The sequence below is a fragment of the Brachyhypopomus gauderio genome, chromosome 4 (assembly GCF_052324685.1).
Source record: "Brachyhypopomus gauderio isolate BG-103 chromosome 4, BGAUD_0.2, whole genome shotgun sequence".
NCBI lineage: Eukaryota > Metazoa > Chordata > Actinopteri > Gymnotiformes > Hypopomidae > Brachyhypopomus > Brachyhypopomus gauderio.
In genome coordinates this window covers 6,350,930-6,371,188 of record NC_135214.1, presented here as the reverse complement: position 1 = coordinate 6,371,188, position 20,259 = coordinate 6,350,930, and the positions used below count along the sequence as shown (strand labels likewise).

Below are 20,259 nucleotides of genomic sequence, written 5' to 3'. Positions count from 1 at the left end.
GAATAAACTGCCTGGGTTAGCTAGCCTGCTAAAGGGATTATTAACATGTTTTAAAACACAGAAGTAAAGTTGCACGTTTATTGCGTTACAGATGTTTAAAAGAGTACTTTATTCGCGCAGTTTGTCTGGTCTTAGAATTTGATCTTAGACCTTAACATAGATGTTGTGTTTACGACAGAGACTATACGACCACACGATGGAGACAGATTGTTACTTTTAGACTGAGCTGTGGCGGTGAGGCGGTGGGGTGTCACTTAAAAGTCACTTTTATAACGTTGTCGAGACGTGACACACCGTAGCGGTGACGGGAACAGGCAGGTTTCACTTTCTGTTTTGTTAGTAGGAGGTGAGTAACGACTAGACGGAATAAAATGTATTTTTTTTATAAATGTAGTGTTTTATTCGCCCTTTATATAATAATTACGAATCATTTATTGACGTCTCCGCAGAAAGTTGTACATAGCGTTAGTCTTCTTAGCTGAGCGTAGTGACAACAGTGTAGAATCACTTCCTGTTCCTGGATATTCCTGCCTATTTCTCATCACAGTTGTTTCAGCGAACAGCGCAGGAAGTCCGAACCACGAGTAAACACATAGACTGTTGTTCTTTTCTTCTGATGCAGCCATGGCTGTGTTCGAGGACTGTGCCGTAGTACTAGACCTGAAGAATGTACATGTTAAGGAGAGGAGAAAGCTGATGTCAGCCATATTAGACAATGGAGGAAACATATCATATGTAGTCAACCATAAGGTAAATTACGTGTTTTGTTTGTTTTTCATACATTTACATATCAACTGTCACTAATTAAGGAAAGTGTAAAAGATATATGTGGCACACTGAAGTACGTTACAACAGCTTAAAAAGATGTTTCTCCTCAGAGAGAAGCATTTATTGTCACCTCAAAGGGAATCAAATTAATGTAATTATGTTCTACAGCAGAGCATTTCTTGTTTACCTCAGAAGTGCTACACGCTGAACCCAAAGTCACAGAAGCCTGCTGCAGAATTGCAGCGCAGAGAAAAGCTGAACTCAGATTGAGATACTGGACTTTTTGTTCTCCCAGTGCTCGTTTGTGGTGGCATGTAGCCTGGAGTCCCTGAGCAGTGGCAGGCAGAGGAGTGCCCAGAAGCACCAGATCCCCGTGGTCGGCTCGCAGTACGTGTGGAGCTGCCTGGAGAAAGGGCGCCTCCTGCCTGCGATCGAGCACGTCTTACAGCCACAGACCTCTGATTCCAGCCCTGATCTCTTCCCACGCCCAGGTATTACTGTCTCAATAGGCTTGCTGTGTGCAAACAGCATGCTGTTGCAACTCTTTTGAAACACTAGGCTACTACATGTTTGGCATTTTTAGAAGATGATGAGAATGAGTGGTGGACATTTATAAGATGACACACGGCAGTTTGAAACCATTACAGCAGATGTTACTGTTAGCTGTGCATGGCAACATATCCAGGTTCCTGGGGCAGAGCTGCATTATCTCATGGCTGGGTGGGAGACTTATTCAGAGGAGAGCTGAGAAGGTTCTGTTGAGATGAGATTGTTGGTTCTGAAAGAGTCAATAGAAGCATCATACGTACTGTTGTGTTACTCTCAAAGGACAGAAAGTGGCTGAAGTTCAGCCGGATGTCCCAAACAAGACGGAGGGCACATACCTTGGAAAGTTCAGGTGAGGTCACGTTCATAATTCAGTGAGGTGTAATCCCTATTAACCTGCTAATGCACTTGATTCTGTATGTGTGTTCTTCACGTTCCTTACCTAACCAATAATAATAAACTCTAACAAACTCTGCCATGCAGGTTATATGAGGGACATGAACACGACATTCCAGAGTTTCCTTCATATTTCCAAGTTGCCAAGTATGGTATTTTTGTCAAGGTTAGTTTATCCTGGTTTTCAAATGAGTCTTTACCTTAAGGTCACCAGACTAGCATGAATATATATGTCAGCGTGCAACAAAAGCTCCTCTGTGTTCGTTGTTGTGCCTTGCCTGTGTGTGAGTTTAGTGCTGTGTGTTTTGTGTGTCATAGGTTGAGTCCAAGACCTGGGTGGTGGTGGAGCTGCAGAGTGCTAGAGGGGTGGAGGGGCAGCAGTACCGTGTCATGAGCTCCGTCATGTGTGAGGTGAAGCCATGTGTACCCAAAGGGACCCTAAACCTGTGCCGTCTAATTCATTACTGGGGAGTAAAAATTAAACCAGCTGTGATACGGTTCTGATTGAAATTTAAAATGTACTGTACAGATATATAGAGAAATATATATATTATTTCAACAACAAACTGTAACTTCACCCCTGAAAAATACCTGGATTCATCATTTGTTTGTCTTATTGCACAGGCATCTGCAACCGTGAACTGGTTGTTTTATACTGTGTTCCATTATGAAGAGGTTAAACAATACCAACCCGTTAGATAGTTTACAGTGATGATGAATTTAAAGTGGGTGGGTCTTGATGCTGAATCCCCCCCCCCACTCTTGGAACAGGTCACTGTGGTGCAGGAGAAGCAGGTGCACAGCTGTAGCTCTGAGGATGCTCTGGACGCGTATGTGGAGTTCAGCACAGAGCTGCAAGCTGAAGGCTTCACACAGACACACACCCTCCCCCCCGAGGCTGAGGCTCTGGCCTCCCGCAGTCTGCAGCAGGTGGGCGGGATGGCAGGTGGGCGTGTTGCCCACGTTCTCATGTACTGAGTCATTTACCCCGACCAGGGGGCTCTACAGAGGAAACACTAGACATGGGGTGTGAGAGAGTCAATTGGCATTTTCTGGCACATGTACACGGTGACTGCGTTGGTAAAACGAACCCTCAAAGGTTTAAAAACAAATGAGATTATTGTGAGGATTATTTTAGTTATGATTTTATGATATAATATGACCACAGTACTTGTTTATGAATTGGTTTCCCCATTTTTACATCAGTACATCTTGAGTTCATCTATCTTGAGACTAGATCACATTTATCTAACCTCAAGATGGGGTTGGGTTCATGTATATAAACCACATAGTCTGATATCAGCCAGCTTATCTAGCTTATCAGTTATCTAGTTTAAGTTAAAAATGGTAATTGGTTAGGTATGGTAGGGTGTTGTATATCTTGACTGATATCTTGGATCGGTACACCGATCTTGGCCAGAAGTGCTTGTTGTGCTCTTTGCATGATGAGATTCAGCTTTATTCAGAATAAAACGGTGTTTGATGATGTTTGGTCAGAGTGGGTTGCACATGCTTATTATGGAGCAGTGTTTGTGTGCTAAAGCCTTCTGAATGGTGTGACTGACAGCTGCTACTGGAGGAGAGATTGAGCAGTAGTCTCGTCTCGCGGGACGTGGGCGTCTTCTTGGAGCTCATCTGGACAGAAGCCATGGGCTCCCTCAGCAGTCTCCTCACTGTCCCAGTCACCAGCATCAGCCTCAACGATGTAAGAGTGTGATGATGTAAGGGTGTGATGATGTAAGGGTGTGATGATGTAAGGGTGTGATGATAAAAGGGTGTGACGTAAGAATGTGATGATGTAAGTGTGTGATAAGTAAACTTTACATAGACAGGAAATCAGCTGTGATTCTGAGATTTGCTGATGTAAGACTGTAATGTAAAAGTGAGATGTAGAATTTACACAGAGATGAAATTGGCTTCTCGGATGCAAGAGTGTGAGAAGACCACAGAAGACGTGTAGAAGGAAGGCAGTGTGGGAGGTTGTGTTTGTGGTTGAGCTGGGGGGAGGGGGGTGTTTGTCTCTGCATGTATAACTGATCTGTGCTTCTGCAGGTGAGCAGGGTGGAGGGTTTGCTGCTGCAGATGCAGAAGTGTGATGGTGAAGATGAGATCCAGCCCCTTCTGGAGGAGGTCAACACACTGTTACCACTGAGAAGAAGGGAGCCTGAACCAAAGACTAAGCTTGTGTCTCAGAGACTCGATCTCTGTCAGGTAACACACACACACACACACACACACACACACACACACACACACACACACACGTAGAAATAAGGCATTTATTGTACAGTAAGTACAAATGGTGCAAATATGAGTAAATCTCTAAAGGAGGAAACACAGGTTTGACAGTATAGCTGATAAACGCTAGATACTCAGCACTCTGTGTTTGATTGGTTTGACACAAGTCGCATCATTTCTATTGCATTCTTCCATACACATAGTGGAAGACACATGGTCACTCTGTGTGTTTACACTGACATTTGTTCAAATTTGACACTTTTGCTTTTGTGATTGCTGAACGGCTTGAAATTTCATTATGACATAAATGTAAGTTATTAAAAGTTGAAAGTTATTCATAATACATCTTCGTACACACACAGCTTATCCGAGATATTCTGAACGTGAGCGAAGCAGCTTTGGGCGACCCCTCTCCATCTTCTCTGGGGAAGTATCGTGCCTTGAGGTGCAATATTGAACACGTCCCTACTGAAAGCCGAGAATTTCAGTCTGTCTGCAAGCTTTTGCAGGACAGGTATGTACATTATGTATTTCATCTTGGCAGGGAAGGAGGTGCTTGTTCTCTTTATATATATATATATATATATATATATATATATATATATATATATATATCGGTGTGTGTGTGCGTGGCCATGTGTGCTTGTGCGTGTGTGTGTGTGACCGTTTGTGCAGGCCAGTCCAGGTCCAGCAGGTGCTACGTGTGAGTAGGGCATCAGAACTTCATATGTTTAGGGAGGAGCTAGGCAACATTAAGCCCCTCCTCCATTCAACCACTCCCAGCAACTTTGTGGGAATCCTGTCAAGGTAAGAAACTCGGCCTCTCTCTTTCTTACACACGCGCACACACACACATGCTTTACTTTGATTGGTCTGGTTGTTGTGTCCAGAGGTCTGTTGCTGCCTCTGGTTGGAGTGGAGCATCATGGTATTGATCGAACTGACGTGGGCAATCTGGGCAGCGGCATCTACTTCAGCGACTCTATGACGTCAGTGGCGTAAAAACCCGTCTGCACACACACGGCGCCGCTCACACTCGATGTGCTCCTGAGATGATGTCATGTTGTGAGATGATGGGACGCTCTGTCTTGCAGCACCTCTGTGAAGTACTCCAGGCCCAGCGTGGCGGACGGCTCGCGCCTGCTGCTCGTGTGTGAGGTGGCTCTGGGCCAGTGTAAGGACCTGTACGAGAGGGACACGTCCCTGACCTGCGCTCCCGACGGCCACAGCAGCGTTCACGCCGTCCGACGCTCACACAGCACACGCACCGACTTTGAGGTGCTTCATGTACACACAAGCTTCTCCCTAGGAAGAATATCTTTGTAGAGTGGGATTTAACTCCTTGTGCTGTGTGTTTGTGTGTGTGTGTGTGTGTGTTTGTGTGTGTGTGTTTTACAGGATGATGAGTATGTTGTGTATAACACCAACCAGGTCAGGCTGAAATATGTAGTTCAGTACTTTCTAAAGGAAGACCAGGTGAAGACCTTTGAACCTCACGTTGATACCTCCACAGAGTGCTTACCTCCTGTCAGCACCTCTGACATTTGTGAGTGGTCACCCTCACCGTCTAATCACCATTTGACACCATTTCAGAGTCCATGTATACGATAAACTGGCTATAGTCACTGGTTCTCAGAACATAAAAGAATGTAATTTAATTCAGTCATGCCTGTGTCCCTTACTGTTTAGTGATCTGATATAGGACGCATTCTGTGTATGCATGTGTGTGTGTGTTTGGGTGTGTGTGTTTGACTCTCCAGTGTCTGGTGATGATGCGGAGGGATTGGAGGTGGTGAAAACCCCCCTGGAGAAAGTCACTCCAGGTTTGTTAGACAGCAGTGGGTCCACACTGCCCCTGGAAGCTGTCCATGTGAGGGCCAAACTCATGGACCTTCTCTGCCAGGTAAAGTATTACACTGAACACCTGTCCTGTAAAGTATTACACATATTAATCATTTAATTTCAGTACTCTGTTGCCAAATGTGTGTTTTTCATTATTTGAACAGGTGGTCATTTTGCAAGTATACACAAACAAGAGTGAAGTTCCTATAGAAGCTAAGTACGTGTTTCCTTTAGAGGAGACGGCGGCCGTGTGTGGCTTTGAAGCTTTCATTAATGGGAAACACGTGATTGGACAGGTGCCTTCATCCACACCCCTCAGCTTCCTGTTTCTCATCACTCGCCCTCACTTTCTCTCACACTTGTTTTTTTCTTTTTTCCCTGCATTTCTCTCTGTCTCTCCCTCTCTCAGGTGAAGGAGAAGGAGCAAGCCCGTAAAGAATACAAGCGGGCCATAGAGAAGGGCCATGGAGCCTATCTGATGGACCAGGAAGCAGCTGTGTGTTGTTCTTCTACCCGTATACCGTTGCTTAAAACACACTTGTGTCCAATGTTTAACATCCAGGTCAGGTATTCGACCCTGTTGACCCTGTCGCCTGTGTGTGTGTGTGTGTGTGTGTGTGTGTGTGTGTTACAGGATGTGTTTACCATCAGTGTTGGGAACCTGCCTGCTGGAGCCACAGTGCTGATCAAGGTGACCTACATCACTGAGCTGGTTGTGAGGGCCGGTACTCTCCTCTTCTCCCTGCCCACCAGTGTAGCTCCATGGCAACAGAGTGCTGCTCTCAACCAGAGGACTCAGGTACTGTGGCAGCTGTGTGGACACTCGTGTCTCTCCCACGGTTCCCTGATGGTCTGGTGTGAAGTCCAGCAGTCATATTTGCCGAGGGCAGTAAACACACCAACCTTTGTGGTTCATGTCTTCTAGACTCCATCCTGATGCTTTGTTTGTTTCTTTTGCAGACATCTGTTGAGAAGGTTGGCGTGAGTGATCTGTCTCTATAGGGAGTTCTCTTTGCACATGTCCATTGAGATGCCTTACAAAATCACTGATCTGGAGTGTTCCCACTCTGTAAAGACCAAGGTGTGGCTTTTGTCACGTTGTTTAGTGAGCATGTACCTGTCACCCTGTACTTCTTCCAGTTCAAGTTTTCTGGCCCTGCGTGTGGGTGTGTGGGTGTGTGGGTGTGTGGGTGTGTGGGTGTGTGGGTGTGAGAGAGAGAATGCATTTATGTGCTGAGAATGCAAATTCGTCTTCCCTGTCTCTGTAGAGGACAGACTGTAAGGTCGTGGTAATGACCTTGCCTGACCAGAGCCTCGGTGATGACGGCTTCCAGCTCAGCTTCTCCCTGTGTGAGATCCACATGCCCAGGATGTGGGTGGAGAAGCATCCAGAGAAGGACAGTGAGGTACCAGTCAAGCGTCCACTCTGACAAATATAGTTTTGTGTTAGACAGGTCAAGGACATCATTTCCTTTCAGTTGTGATTTTGCAGGAGTCGTCTCTCCGTTCTGCTCCCCTCTGCTAAGCCTCTTTTGAGTAAGACACGTGTCTCCATCTCTCTGTGTGGCCTGCCTGTGTCCTGCAGGCCTGCATGCTGGTTTTCTACCCAGACTTCGAGTGCAGCGGTGTCCGTGGCTCTGCGGCCAGTGATGTGGTCATCATGCTGGACACGTCGGAGTCCATGCGAGGGGAAGCGATGCTGAACGCGCGGCGTCTGGCCCTGCAGGCCCTCCGTACGCTGGACCGCTCCACCCGGGTCAACGTCGTCTGCTTCGGCACTGGTGAGCGCTTCTTTCCAAGCCCCAGGATGCACACAGATGAGTTCGTGTTTAATGTTTGTGTCTTTTTGATTGGTGGTTTGTGTCAAGCATTTAGATGGGCTGAAAGATCATAACCAACTAGCACTTTATAGTTTCTAGACTATTCAGTTCTTCAGTTTGTCTGTTTTATATGACGTTCAGGCTTTATTTTTTGTAATTTTTTACAAACATTTTGTAATTCTGCTATTTAAAAGATTACAAGGAGGCTTTCCCTTCACCAAGAGTTCTAGAGGAAGTCTTTGAACCAGCCAAGAAGTTCATTATGGTGAGTATCTATATAGACCACAGTGGTAATAAATACCTGAGAAGTTCATTATGGTGAGTATCTATATAGACCACAATGGTAATAAATACTTGAGATGTACATTATGATGAGTATCTATATAGACCACAATGGTCTATGGAATAAGACTGGAATAAATTCTCTACAGTGAATTTCAGTAGGGAAAGCATTGGTTGTTTAATGTTGCATAAATAAATGTTGTTGCACATAGTCCACCACTGCTGTTGGGGGCAGCACTGAGCTGTGGAGACCTCTGCGCAGCCTGAACCTTCTGCCGCCATCACGGGGCCTGAGGAACGTGCTGCTGCTCTCCGACGGCCATGTGCAGAACCAGCCTGAGACCCTGCAGCTGGTGCGAGACAATGCCTGCCACACACGCCTCTTTACCTGTGGCCTCAGGTGAGCAGGGACCGGCCACGCAGATGCCTCGGTTACGCCCCACCGAAGGGGCACGAGCCCCAGCATTTGGTCCTAGTGCTAATATTTACTGCAGTGACTGGTGCAATACTGATGGATGACAACATACAAATACGTTATTTTATTCCATGCTGTGGGCATCCTTATCAATCTCAGACATCCTCTGTGATTGAACTGTAATACAAAATGTAAAAAGGTATTTCCACCAATGTGTTTCTACATACTGAAGCGTTTTCTATATATATATATTCTCACTGCTCTACCCTACTTTAAACTCACAATGTTCTAGGGATGATAATTGCCTACATTGCTTTTCAAATATCCAAATGTTTATTGCAAACAACAATAATACTTGTCTCCTTTTCCCTATTATTGCTCAGCCCAATTATACATTGCACTATGGAACTCTCATGGGTCTAAGCACCGCCCACTATTGGCTAACCCACTAACCCCCTATTGGCTGTACGACTGAGATTACACATTTGAAGATTGCTTACCACTATCTGATGAAGTATTGATGTCTCTGTGTCTGTGTGTGTGTCTGTGTCTGTGTGTGTGTCTGTGTGTCTGTGTGTCTGTGTCTGTGTGTCTGTGTCTGTGTGTGTGTGTGTCTGTGTGCTTGCCTGCAGCCCTACAGCCAATCGCCACATGCTGAGGCTGCTGGCTCAGACCGGTGGGGGAGTTTATGAATATTTTGACACAAAGAAAAAACACACATGGGCTGAGAAGGTGAGTTCAGTTCCTGCATGGTTCTCTTTACGCACCCCTCACCGACCGTGCACGTCAAACACTGCTGATTGGCTGTTCTAGGTGAATTCTCAGGTGAGGTGCATGTCAACCACTGCTGATTGGCTGTTCTAGGTGAATTCTCAGGTGAGGTGCATGGCGTCTCCAGGCTGCAGGTCAGTGTCGGTGAAGTGGCAGCGGTTCAACCCTACAGCGCCCCCTCCTGTCCAAGCGCCCTCACAGCTGCACACTCTCTTCAACAACCGTCACACTCTGGTTTACGGTTTTGTGCCTCGCTGCACCCAGGTATTCAGACCTCTGTTCCAGATGCAGGGCAGATGTGCTCCAGCCATTCAGATCGTGCTGAAATCTCAATCTTTGCTATTGTAACCTCCAAGTTCTTATTTATTTAGGCTACTCTGTTTGGAGATCTCAGTGGACAGGAAATCCAAACAATGGTGTCCACTACGGAACTACAGAAGACTAAAGGAACGGTAATAACTGGATACTGCACTGTGGTCTCAATTGAACAATCTCTTAATATATTGTCTTATAAGTCAGACCTTTGAAATTATAGTGTGTGTTTCTGTGTGTGTGTAGTTCCTTCACAAGCTTACAGCGAGAGCAATAATCAGAGACTATGAGGATGGAAGTCTTGACACTAGTGAAGCAGAACATGAGGTTTGGACCTTGAGAAATTCATGAAATACTTCTAGGGCCTTGTCACACATGCCTGTTTGAGTTGCTTTTTGCAGCATATGTAACTGTGATATGGAAATAAACAAACCCTGGAACCCGATGTTGGGCCATGCTGTAAGAACAGTGTCCTAACACAGTAACACTGTTTTCTGCATGTACTTCATGTAACCCTGACCGAGAAGTGTGTGGCGGGAGAGTTTAGGACACTCTTGTGTGTGTGGTGCTCACAGCTGACATCAACGTCTCCTCCTGGTAGGGCAGGAAAGCTGCACTGAAGTCCTACATCATCGAGCTCAGCAAGGAGTTCTCCATCCTCTCCCAGTTCACCAGCTTTGTTGCCATCGAAGAAAGGGTAGGATGCCCATTTAACTGGAAAATGGGTCTTCTTTCACACATTCCATGTTCACGTCTGTGACCTCTGTAGCTCTGGGAAGTAGCTCTGGCGGAGTTGACGTTTGGCTAAGAAGTGGCCCTTCTCTCCACCTCTCTGCAGGATCAGGACCAGCCAGAATCCAGATTCACTTCCATACCGGACCTTATTGCCAAGGAGGATGGGAGTGTGGATATCCTGCCCTACATGGGCTGGGCTGAAGATGCAGAAGAGTGGGAGGAGAGTGTTTCACATAATGACATCGACTATTGCACCGCGGTACTGATGGTTTCAATTGAATTAATCCATAAGTGGAGAGAAGCCTGTATTTTACTCATGACCCCTGTCTGTGACTGTGCTATGTGTGTAAGCATGCTCTGCATTCATACAAAATGTATTTTGTTTTTGTGTTTTTGCTTCCAGTTTGAATGCGAGCCACAGCTTGATTATTATGGATATAATGCCATGGAATTCCGTGAAGAAACGCTTGTGGATGAATGTTATGATGACGTAATGATGCTTGCTGAAGAGTCTTGTGTTGTTGCTCCGCCCCCCTCTGTGGATCCTCCACCCCCGTCTCGTCCCAGTAGGTCAGAGCAGACTCTCCACTACTGCTCCCTTCCCTCACCCACCACGGATGATTCAGATATTTACGGTTTAGAGTCACACTCAGAAGAGGAAGAGGAGGAGGAAAGTTCATCCCCTGTGCCTTCTCCTGACTGTTCTGTCCTTGAACCCCAGAGTTGGATGTTCCCAAAGTCGGCTGACAGTTTCACTAATCTCCTTAGCCGCCTTCATGAGTCTCAAGTGACTGGTCAGAGTGCTGAGGTCAGCCATCACCATGCCATCAGCTTTGATGCCGCCCCGCCCTCGTCTTCATTTCGTCGTACAGCTCGTCGTGGTTACCTGTGTTTCAATGAGGAGCCTGAGATGTTGATGGATAGGGGTGGAGATCTGTTGGCAAGAGTCCAGAGTGCTCCTCGCGAATCTTCTTCTGTTGGTGCTGATGCTCTTTTCAGCACTGTTCACTCTGAATCTGACGCACATCTTCAGCATGGCCCCTCCCCAGACTTTATGATGCCTCGGATTGGCTCTGTTTTCCATGCCCCTCCCCTTTTTGGCAAAAGGGCCAAAATGCCTGTCATAGGGGCCATGAGTTATAATTTAACCCCACGTGCTGCTTGCTTCGATATTCCTCCTTCCCACAGGCCCCCTCCTCCTTCCATGTCTGCTGTGGCCTTTGGCTCTGCTCCCCATGCCCCTCCCTCTATTGCCCCTACACCTCCTGCCTACCAGCCCATGCTTATTGGCTCTATGGCTGCGCCTCCTGGTCTTCTTGGTTCTCGTTCTTATCTCATGCCCCCACTTCCTCCTCCCATGGTTCCTGGGGTCATTGTCTCTGCTCCACATGCCCCTCCCCCACTTACCCCCCAGCTCATGCCTCTTGCCGAGCAAAGAGCAGGCATGTCTTTGTGCTACCAGGCCACGCCTCCAGTTGACTTTACCCTCCCTTCTTTCCCCATTCCCCCTCCTCCTCCCATCACTGCTGCTGGCTTTGCTCCCCTTGGCCCTGCCCCTCCTGCCCCTCAGACCACGCCTCCTAGACCCCAAGACTCACCTTCTCCCGTCAGTGCTGCTGGTGCCATTTGCTTTGCTTCCTCTGGCCCTCCCCGTACCCATAGCAACGCTCAAGTAAGTCACACTTCTGCTGTTCCCCTCGACCTTCGACATGCTGAGAGACAGGGTGATGAAGGTGAGGCTTACCACAACACCTGTTTCACTTCTGTTTGTATCCAGGATGCCTCATCAGTGTCAATCACACAATGCCAACATGGCCTCTTCTCTCTGTCTCCTGTTATGCAGGTCTTGCTCGGAGGAGTTTTGCAATTTCCTTTTCTTCTCAAAGAGGAATTCAGAAGGCCACAGAAAACCTTAATGTCAAACGTCATCGTAAGAATCTACATGAACAACCTGACAGGATCAACTGGGAGGAGCTCTTTGACCTTCAACATCAAGTACACACATCTCTACATCTCTCAGAATGCATATATTCATACATACATAGGCACACATGTACAGACGCATACACACATATACAGACGCATACACACATGTACAGACGCGTACACACATGGACAGATACATACACACATGTACAGATGCATACACTTGTACAGATGCCCACATTAATACTGGAACAGATACATACACAAGTGGTCTAGACAAATATTCTTGCTTCTCATGTGTTTTCATTCAGGGCTCTGCACATGCATAGGGGAAATATATATTTAAATATATTTATAAATATATTTTTTCTGCACTCTCAAACTTTGAATGATGTTAACTACTTGACTTGAGCAGAGTTGCAGAATGGCACCGTTTGCTTCCATTTTATTATACTGTGTCACGGTGACAGTTTCGGACCCCACCTTGTGGGCGTGTCGCTACGTTGTCTGCGTGCCGTTATGTCCATGTTTGTAGTTCAGTGGGTGTGGGTCGTCTGTGAGCGTGTTCGTAGTCTCATCTGTGCCTTGTCTCGTGATCACGAGGGTATGTGTTACTCACCTATATAATGTGCGTTCGCGCAATGTCTTGTGCTCGTCTTTTTCTAAAGTTTCGTGCCTGTGTGAGTGTCTTGTTGTGCTTGCCCTTCGCACGGAGCTTAACGTGTTTTTGATCACATTAAACGTTTTATGTTGTACCGTTTGACGCTCATCGTGTCTCCTCCTTCAAGCGTCACATACTGTATAATTTAAATTATTGAGTTCCTATTTTTGAACATGTGTATTATTATTATAGTGCTACTGTATTATTATTATTATGCTAGCACTGTTATTATTGGTATTATTTATTATTATTATCATCAATATTATTAGTATTGTTATATTGTAGTTGTTGTTGTTGTTGTTGTTGTTGTTGTTACTATTATTATGCCTATGAACCACCACACCTACCAGGTCTCTCTCACTTTGTCTGCACAGCATGTCTGCGTGTGGCAGCCAGACAGTAGTGACTAAATCCTGGATGTGCCCTTATGATACTGTGATATGTAACGGCACTCAGGATGGTGGTGGTTTTAGTTTTTATGCAATAATGACCAGCAGCATAATCACAAAAGCATAAACAAAAAACAGGCCCACATTCTCCACTGTGTGTGCACAACTGTGTTGTCCCATTCACATCAGCGTGCACATCTGTGCAATTACCTGTCCTTACCTGGAACAGGTGCCTAAAATGCACCTTGCACCTTCCATCTTTAATCCAGTGAGCTTGAGTATACAACAGAGTACTTTCAGTGAGGAAAATAAGTATTTGAACTTGCGATCATGGAGGGCTCTGAAATTTTCATCTTGGGTGCATGTCCACTAAAAAAATCTGGAAATCACAATGTTTGACTTTTGGTGTGAAGCATGGGAGTGGAAGCATCACTCTTTGGGAGTGTTTTTCTGCACATGGGACAGGGCGACTGGTGAGGATGACCGGGGTCATGTATTGCGAGATTTTGGGGAACAACCTTCCCTCAGTTAGAGCATTGAAGATGGGTCGTGGCTGGGGCTTTCAACATGACAATGACCCAAAGCACACAGCCAGGATAATCAAGGAGTGGCTCCGTAAGAAGCATATCAAGATTCTGGAGTGGTCTAGCCAGTCTCCAGACCTAAACTATGTAGAAAATCTTTGGAGGGAGCTCAAACTCCGTGTTTCTCAGCGACAGCCCAGAAATCTGGCTGATCTGGAGAAGATCTGTGTGGAGAAATGGGCCAAGGCCAAAATCCCTGCTGCAGTGTGAAAACCTGGTAAAAAAACTACAGGAAAAGTTTGATCTCTGTAATTGCAAACAAAGGCTACTGTGCCATTGATTTTCACAGGTGTTCAAATTCTTATTTGCAGCAGTAACACACAAATTATTATTTTTTTAATCATACATGGTGATTTCTGGATTTTTTTAGATTATGTCTCTTGCAGTGGAGCCTCAGTGTGTACTAATTTCCCTCACTGTATGGAGAGCGTTGAGGATGAGATGAATGGAGCTGTTTTAAATGTAGTTTTTGTGTGGGTGCAGGATGGCTACTGGGATTGCACCGGGAGGCTGAGCAGATTCCTCGGCTTGGATGTAGAGTTCTTCGCCAATGTTTTCCTAAAAGAGAAAGGCATCTGCTCCCTGGGTAAAAGCACCCCATCATAATAATACGTCATCTATATATAATATTAATATTAATAATATCATATATGTACATTATACAAATGATATTATTAATATTAGATATAGATTAGGTATTATTATTATTATTATTATACATTGTATAATAATAATAATAATAATAATAATACCTCATCTCTAAGTCTCCCATTCACCATGCTCCTTGACCTTTCTTAGGGACTTATCTGTTTAAATGCTTGACCAGACATAGACCAGAAACTCTCTATCTGTTTATTTGTTTAAAGGAGGAATAAGTAAATTTTTCCAAGGATTCTTCAGATCATAATCAGGTCATTATGCTGACACCTAGTGGCCTGGATGATTCAGAGTTTCTTTACTAAATCCATTTTAAACATGGCTGCCTCTGTGTGGGGGACCCACTCAATTGAGGAATACAAAGCAATTAGATTATTCGCCTCATGTGAACTTTATAGAAAAATGTAAAAATAATCACTTTCAGATCTGTTTGCTATTTTATGGTGGAAAAACCTTTTCATTCTAGTTAAATTCACACAAGCTTCTTCTGAAATACATTACTTTATTATGTGCAACAGGCTAAAGGATATATTTATAAGAAGATTATAAATTAAAGCACTTTATTAAGAAAAAAGCAGTGTCAAAAATACATACCATTGAGTTATTTCCCAAATGCACTGGGCAATTAAAATAATAATGGAGCATGGAGCTGTTTGTTTGTGGCCAGGGCAACACTACATGTCTGACCTTAGAACTACATCCAGCTGTTCTAGGTGACTGTGCTGACAGTCTGAAGACTCGGAAATGGATGTAGCCACATTTGCATGCCATGTTCTGGATATAAACCAGTGAAATCTTTGCAAATGTTTTCTGTGGCAGGGGTGACGGTCCATACTGCCATCCTCAGGCTGGTAGCCACATTGCTGGTGCTACAGCTGTTGCGTGTGAAGATGATGTCAGGGGCGTTCTTCGACACTCTCCTGCATCTCCGGGATGTTCCAGAGCCCAGGTGAGAAGTCCTGTCTGTCCTGTATGTCCTGTCATTCCAGCACGCTGGGTTGCTTGTGATGTATTACGTTACAATGACAAAAGATAATTATGCCATGGAACACTGAAGGTACTAATATCACATAGTACATTTAAAGCAAGTGATCTTGCACCAAAGTATTTCGAGAATGGGTAATGGGTAAAGGGTAATCAAATCAAATATATTTGTAATGAGTAATTGTTAATGGTTAGTGAGTAATGGGTAAAGGGTAATGAGTAATTGTTAATGGTTAGTGAGTAATGGGTAAAGGGTAGTGAGTAGTGATTAATGGGTAGTGAGTAATGGGTAAAGGGTAATGGGTAGTGAGTAATGGGTAAAGGGTAATGGGTAGTGAGTAATGGGTAAAGGGTAGTGAGTAATGGGTAGTGAGTAATGGGTAATTGTTAATGGGTAGTGAGTAATGGGTAAAGGATAATGGGTAGTGAGTAATTGGTAGTGAGTAATGGGTAATGGGTAGTGAGTATTGGGTAGTGAGTAATGGGTAATCGTTAATGGGTAGTGAGTAATGGGTAGTGAGTAATGGGTAATTGTTAATGGGTAGTGAGTAATGGGTAATTGTTAATGGGTAGTGAGTAAAGGGTAATGGGTAGTGAGTAATGGGTAAAGGGTAATGAGTAGTGAGTAATGGGTAAACGGTAATGAGTAGTGAGTAATGGGTAATTGTTAATGAGTAGTGAGTAATGGGTAATTGTTAATGGGTAGTGAGTAATGGGTAATTGTTAATGGGTAGTGAGTAATGGGTAATTGTTAATAATAGGTAGTGAGTAATGAGTAATTGTTAATGGGTAGTGAGTAATGAGTAATATATTTCCTGTGGTTCTCAGCGTGAGCATCCCATGTTGTACAGCATCTGTGTCATACGGCTTGTCGTTCTTTAAACAAACACAGAGATTTCGCAGTTTGCTTTGAGCATCAGCTCAGTGAACCACCCTGTGTGCATGTGTCTGTCTGTCTGTCTGTCTGTCTGTCTGTCTGTCTGTCTGTCTGTCACTGCAGGCCTGCACACTGGGAGGCTGTGGAGCGAGCTGTATGCTGGGCTCGCAGGGCAGACAGACAGAACCCGTGTGTGTGCACACGTCTGGAGCTGGGCTGGGACTGGGAGTCCTGCACACGACAGCTGCTGCGTCTGGACACAGCACCTCCGAACTCGGCCCTGCTCCCCGTCCTGCAGAGGAGTGTGGGGTTGGCCGGCCTGTAGAACACACTCCTCTACGGCTGAGCTTACATACAATCAGAGGCAAAGAACGATTCATTCAGCAGAATTATTATAACGTGATTACACAGCTTGTCTAGACAGTTTAAAGTTACATCTGTTAAGAAGTGAAAGGTGTGTAGTTGTAAGAATGATAAACCTGTTTGCCCATAAAGGTTATTTTAGACTTGGGTAAGTTTTTAAAGGATGTCTGTATGAGAATTATATTATTGCAAAGATTGGAATGAAATCAACTGACACCACAGACTGACACTGACCACTCGGACATTTCAACAGTTTTTAGTCTGTAAAGAAGCAATCGTTCCCTTTGCCATCTGGGTTCAACAGCAGTCATGACCAGCGGTCAACTGGTACAAAGACAAGACATATATAGACAAACAAACGACCCTCAGGTGAAACGGATCACGGGCTCCTCCCACCTGAGGGACGCACACAACGTAACAATACAAACAACAACAACAGCCGCTGTGGACGGAGGCGACCGGTAGGGGGCCGCCTCACCGTGACACCAGTGCCCTGTGATGCAATGAATGGAGTCAAACAGATACATGAGTATCTACATGTTTGTGTCTGCCTAAATTGAATCACTTTGTTTAATTTTTTTTATTCTGGAATTTTTGTGATTAAGATATTTGCTGTTTTTGTTTTTATCACATAAAAAGAAAATATTGAACTACAAATATAATAAATGCAAGTAAATGTTTTAGACACCATTCCCATCTCTGGTATTTAAGTTTATTATAGTTACTATACTTTCTTCATACCAAGACATTAACTGCCATTGTTATTCAGTAAAATATACTTGATACCTGTATAACTGTATGTATACTTGATAACTGTTAATAATAAGATAATCTAATTACATACCTACGTACAGATTTTAAATGACGAAAATAAGAAAAGGGTGCTTGCTGAAGGTTTGAACCTTGAACCTCCACTATCACTGAATTCAACATCAGATGAGCACCTTTTAATGGCCCTCCATAACCCATAGTGTATGTTGCTGTGTGCAGCCAAGATAGAGGAGACCACAGGCATCCTCCACTCATGTGAGGGTAGTGCAGAAAAGTACCGGCAAACGGAGCAGTGCTGAAGAAAAGGGAGAAGCTAAGGTTCATAAAAACAAGGAACGTGAGTGAAAGAATGAAGGCAAAAAAGATGCAACGGAAAGTTGAAGAACTCAAAACAAAGAAAAGAATGAAAGTGAGTGTGAGAAACCAAAAGAGAGACAAAATAAAATTGCAGAGGAGAAAAAGGAGAGGGTTGTCACCATGGACGTAATTTTGATTTCAAAAGTGGGGGGGACATGGATACGTCGCTATTTAAATATTTGGTTTTAACCGTAAAAACATGCCCCCCCCCCCCCCCCCCCCCCAAATTACGTCCATGGTTGTCACCTTTCTCACTGAGAAATGGATGTTTGGAATGTTCAAAACATCTCATATGCACAATGTATGTACAATTTGAATTTAGTTTTTCTTCTGTCTGCTAGATATCGTCTTACATTAGATTGTTTTTAATGTAATATGATGAATATAACACTTACATAATTTCTAGACGGCTGAATTATTTAATACTTGTCATACTTTTGTGGTTACACCATTTGACAATTTAATGTGACAGATTCTTTAATTGGTTAAACATGGTAGAAATGTCATATAAAATGCTATGGCACCAACAGAAAGGCAAACAATACACCTAAACAGTCTAATCTAGCATGTTGATGTTTAAAGCATATTTGTGATACCAACCCTTATTTGTCATATATACAGAAAAGATATATAGAAAGATAATATATATAGAAAGAAAAGAGAAATGCTCATACAAACTCTGAACAATTGAAGCGACATAAGCCAAAATAATAAACAAAACCCCAAACTAGAAAGTAAATACACCATTGATCGCGGACGTTGTACACAGACTTGATTCCATTTCTTCAGAGTTTTTAATCATTGTTGTTAAAATAAGACTCTCATAACTTATGAACTTTATAGCTTTATTATTAAGTTATTATTAAGCAAATTAAGTCCAACATCAATTATAAACAGTATGTCGCAAAATAAATTAAAGCCCAACCAGTCGTGACTTATCTGCGTGTGTGAATCAATACGGTTAATATCGATTAAATGTCTGCTGCATACTGAGACACGTACGCGGCATCTGTGTGGCCCAGTGATGTCGCGTTACTTAGTAACGCGTTACTCTAATCTTACCACTTTTTTCGGTAACGAGTAATATAACGCGCTACTATTTCCAGTCCAGTAATCAGATTAAAGTTACTTATCCAAATAACTGTGCGTTACTATTTATATTTTCCCTAGTAAAATATATATTTTTGCTTTCTTCTTGGCTCAGTTCTACTTTTGCGTCTGACCGTAGCGCTCGACTCCACACGCTGCGCGCGACCCTGTGAGAGCGCGAGCACGTTTTACAAGTCATTCTTTGTTGTGTCCTCCCGTAACGATATGTGGTAGCAGGCCCGTTGACAGTATTGCTGGGGCCCGGGACAAGAAAGTTTCATGTGCCCCCCCCCGGCTTACGTCATTTGAATTTTCTCAGTAGCAGACAATCCTTGTGTTAGGTCATATAGTATATAATACAACCACACATCAGCTGTTTCTGACAGCTGACTGGTTTATACTTGACGTGTCGCGAGCGGCGCGAGGGTCCGCGCGGCGAAAATGAAGTAATCGCAGTGGCACCGAACGTGCGCGAGGGTCTCGATTCTTCGCGAGGTCGTGCACCTCTCGAATTTTGTAACTTCGCGCGCGCCGCGCTTCTGCGCGATGAACAAAGTCACGTTTGCAGGGTTCATACACCTTTATAAGGTGGAATTCAAGCACTTGTACGTCACTTTAAAGGTCCATTTCAATATTTACCTGAACGCTAAACATAATTAAGTTAAATATTTATACATATACTCGAAATAATTTGCTTTTTATTTACATTATTTAATGGTTGGGCGTTTTGAAAATAAACAATCTTAACGTCTTCACGTTCTCTCATTTTTCGTCCTGGAATTACATTTGTTGTGAAACGAAGTAGTACTTTAACCTAAATTCCAGCACTTTTCAAACCTGGAACACAATGCATTAAAATACATTAAAATTCGACTTTCTTTTCTGCGCTCCAGATTTCTGTATTTACTTTAACTATCCACCACTGTATTTCCAGCTGTTGGACGGGTACCAGCCGGCTACGGTCGATGCTGGATCAAACCATTTTTCAGTGGGAGGCGGGGGTGTATGCACTTAATGGAAAATATGCAGATAGTAAAAAACATATATTTTAGCCATTGAGCTTATTTTGAGTACAAAAATTTATATTAATGAAAGATTTCAAGATTATTTAAAATTATAGACTTTAAATAAAAAATAAATTGCTGGGCTCTTTGATGGCCCCCCCTGGCCCTGGGGCCCGGGACAACAGACCCGGTTGTCCCCCCCTGTCGACGGGGCTGTGTGGTAGTATAAAGAAACACCCCTCAAAAACAGGGGAAGGAACATTTACCTGATGAATTTTAATGTTGCTTTGTGTTCCACGTTTGAAAAGTGCTGGAATTTTGACTAACGTCGCCTACTTTAAAATGCTTGAAATTGTAATGGTATTTCGTTTCACAAGCTGTCTGACTGAACTGGGGTAGGTTTCCCGAAACGATCGTAGCTTCATACGAGGTTACGAAGTACTTGGCGCTACGAACGTTTCGGGAAACCCAC

General features: G+C 44.0%; 1 pseudogene across 1 annotated transcript; it reads left to right on the top strand.

Annotated features, from left to right (window-relative positions):
- The first annotated feature begins 233 nt into the window (after nt 1-233).
- Nucleotides 234-17,256, top strand: LOC143511987 (protein mono-ADP-ribosyltransferase PARP4-like; annotated as a pseudogene). Its single transcript, XR_013130328.1, has 34 exons — nt 234-346; nt 623-750; nt 1,064-1,259; nt 1,597-1,666; nt 1,798-1,876; nt 2,029-2,121; nt 2,482-2,640; nt 3,278-3,415; nt 3,763-3,921; nt 4,311-4,462; nt 4,624-4,755; nt 4,839-4,937; nt 5,043-5,226; nt 5,347-5,494; nt 5,709-5,851; nt 5,955-6,086; nt 6,200-6,286; nt 6,425-6,589; nt 6,751-6,871; nt 7,059-7,196; nt 7,376-7,571; nt 7,805-7,875; nt 8,105-8,292; nt 8,940-9,039; nt 9,172-9,342; nt 9,450-9,530; nt 9,637-9,717; nt 9,992-10,087; nt 10,229-10,384; nt 10,529-11,858; nt 11,969-12,120; nt 14,169-14,271; nt 15,162-15,291; nt 16,327-17,256. The product of XR_013130328.1 is annotated as a protein mono-ADP-ribosyltransferase PARP4-like (transcript).
- Nucleotides 17,257-20,259: the final 3,003 nt, after the last annotated feature.